This window comes from Gossypium hirsutum, chromosome A08 (genome assembly GCF_007990345.1).
Source record: "Gossypium hirsutum isolate 1008001.06 chromosome A08, Gossypium_hirsutum_v2.1, whole genome shotgun sequence".
Lineage (NCBI taxonomy): Eukaryota > Viridiplantae > Streptophyta > Magnoliopsida > Malvales > Malvaceae > Gossypium > Gossypium hirsutum.
In genome coordinates, this window is record NC_053431.1 from 67,016,781 (window position 1) to 67,020,257 (window position 3,477).

Here is a 3,477-nt window from a genome sequence, read left to right on the forward strand (position 1 = left end):
TTTTGGGCCGTTACAACTCTACCCCCTAAAAGAAATTTTGTCCTCGAAATTTTACCTGATTCAAACAGTTGAAGATATTGACATCGCATCGCTTCCTCAGGTTCCTAAGTAGCCTCCTCAGCCTGGTGATTACGCCAAAGCACTTTGACTAATGGAATGGACTTCCTCCTCAGTACCTTAACATCACGACCAATTATTTGTATGGGCTCTTCCTCAAAAGTTAGGTCTGGCCTGACCTTGATTTCCTCAACTGCTAAGACATGTGAAGGATCTGAGTGATACCGTCTCAACATGGAAACATGAAACATGTCGTGGATCTAGCTTAGTTCAAGAGATAATTCCAACTGGTAAGCGACTGGCTCAATCCGCCTCACAACTCGATATGGCCCCATGAACCTTATGCTTAGCTTCCCCTTCCGTCCAAACCTTAACACCTTCTTCCATAGAGAGACCTTAAGGAAAACTAAGTCCCCCACTGCATACTCTATCTCTCGATGCTTAAGGTTAGCATACGACTTCTACCTATCTGAGGCCTCCCTCAACCAATCCCAAATCAATTTTACTTTATCCTCAATATCTACTACTAACTCTGGGCCCAAAATTCTTCATTCGCCCAACTTCGTCCAACATGTTGGAGTTCGACACCTTCGCCCATACAGTGCTTCATACGGAGCCATCCCAATACTTTCTTGATAACTATTATTGTACATGAATTCGGCTAATGGAAAAAAGTCTTCCCAACTACCTCGGAACTCAATTACACATCCTCTCAACATGTCTTCCAGAACTTGGATCACCCTTTCGGACTGTCCATTTGTTTGAGGGTGGAATGCCGTATTGAAGTTCAACCTAGTACCCAACGCTCCTGCAACTTCTTCCAAAATCACGAAGTGAAACGTGGGTCCCTATCTGATATTATGGAAATTGGCACTCCATGCAATCTTACAATCTCCGCCAGATACAACCTAGCCAGTTTTTGTAACGAGTAATCGATGCGGACTGGTATAAAATGGGCCGACTTGGTTAATCAATCCACTATAACCCATATCGAGTCCTTCTTAGTAGGCATCAAGGGTAGCCCACTAACAAAGTCCATAGTAATCCTTTCCCACTTCAAGAGTGGAATCTTTACTGGTTGAAGCAATCTTGAAGGCAACTAATGCTCCGCCTTCACCTTTTGACAAACCAAGCATTTACTTACGAACTCCAAAACCTCGCGCTTAAGTCCAGGCCACCAATAAAGCTCACGCAAATTCTGATACATCTTGTTTTCACCAGGATGCATAGCATAGAGGCTGGACTGCCTTAGATCATCGTCCTTTGGTAAACATATTCTCCCACGGAAACACAACACTCTTTCACTATTTATCCTAAAGTTTGATGTCTCCCCATTCTCCACTGGTCTAAAACGAGCACCCAAGGTCTCATCCACTAACTGCTTACTCCTTATCTGCTTGACCCACACCAATTTTACTTGAAGCTCATCTAACAAGCTACCATCAACCAACAAGCTTAAACGGGCGATCATAGCCCTCAAGTCCGACTTAACCCTACGACTCAACGCGTCGGCTCCCATATTTGCTTTGCTAGGGTGGTATTCAATTGTACAATCATAATCCTTCAATAATTCCACCCACCCACGCTGCCTAAGGTTTAGCTCCTTTTGGGTAAGAAGGTACTTCAAACTCTTATGGTCCAAATAAATCACTCACTTCTCCTCGTATAGATAATGTCTCCATATTTTTAGCGCGAAGACCACCGCAACTAGTTCCAAGTCATAGGTTGGGTAAATTACCCTCGTGAGTTTTAAGTTGCCGTGACGCATACGTAACCACCTTTCCTTCCTGCATCAACACGCAGCCCAAGCCCACATGCAACGCATCACTATAAACCGTAAACTCCTTCCCAGGCTCTGGCTGAATCAACATAGGGTCCTCAGTTAAAACCTTTTTAAGCTTTCAAAACTCTCTTGCTGCTTGTCTGTCCATTCAAATGATACTCCCTTCCTCAACAACTTAGTTAATAGAGCAGCAATTACGGAAAAGCCCTCAACAAACAGCCTATAATACCCTACCAAGCCCAGAAAACTTCAACTTTTCGATACCGACTTGGGTGTTTTCTAGTCCGCTTCAATTTTCCAGGGATCCACCTTAATCCCCTCAGCTGACACCACATGTCCTAGAAAAGTAACCTCCCTTAGCCAAAATTCACAATTACTGAATGTGGCATACAACTGCTTCTCCCTCAAAATCTGCAACACAATCCTTAAGTGTGCATCATGCTCATCCTCATCTCTAGAGTACAATAAAATGTCATTTATAAAAACTACTACGAACCAATCCAGGTAGTTGGAAGACTCAATTTATGAGGTCCATGAAAGCGGTAGGTGCGTTTGTCAGCCTGAATGGCATCACCAAGAACTCGTAGTGGCCATAACGAGTTTTGAAAGCTGCCTTATGAACATCCGCCTTCTTAACCTTCAATTGGTGATACCTCGAACACAGGTCAATCTTCGAGAAAACTAAAGCTCCCCTAAACTGATCAAACTGATCATCGATTCTCGGTAGAGGGTACCTATTTTTAATAGTTAACTTGTTTAACTAGCGGTAGTTTATGCACATTTGCAACGTCCCATCCTCTTCTTCACGAATAACACCGGTGCTTCCCACGGAGAAACACTTGGTCGGATGAATCCTCGATCCAACAATTCCTGAATCTGTGCCTTAAGTTCTACCAATTCTTTTGGTGCCATCCGATAAGGGGCAATGGACACCGGAGCCGTACCAGATAACAACTTGATTACAAATTCTACTTCTCTACTGGGAGGCAATCCCGGCAGCTCCTTGGGAAAAGACATCAAGAAATTCCTTAACCATTCTCAACTCCTTAACAGTACGACTCTTAACCTCCGTATCGCTAATATAAGCCAAATGGGCTTCACATCCCTTTCGTACCAACTTCTTAGCACTTAATGTCGAAATCACATTTGACAGATAGTTTCGACGTTCACCAATAACCTCCACCTCCTTATCCTCCGCTTTTCTTAACACTATTCGCTTTGCAACGCAATCCAAGGTGGCTCGATGTTTCACCATCCAATCCATACCCAAGATTAAATCAAACTCACTAAATGACAGGTCCATCAAATCCGCTAAAAAGGTAACCCCTTGGACTACTAAGGGTACCACCCTAAACAACTTATTCACTCCCACTGACTGACCTAACAGACTTATCACAATAATCTCATTTGCAGTAATTTCAAACATATCACCCAAAGGTTTAGTCCTATTGCATGCAGCATATGAATGCGTCGAACCAATATTAGTCAATGCAGTGAAGGTAGCTCATGTATAAAGAACATACTCGATATTACATCTGGGGCATCCCCGTCTTCTCGGTGACGAGCAGCATAAACCAAACCTGTCTACCTCACCTCAGCATGGCCTGCATTTTCGCCTAGTGCTCTATGCCTATGTC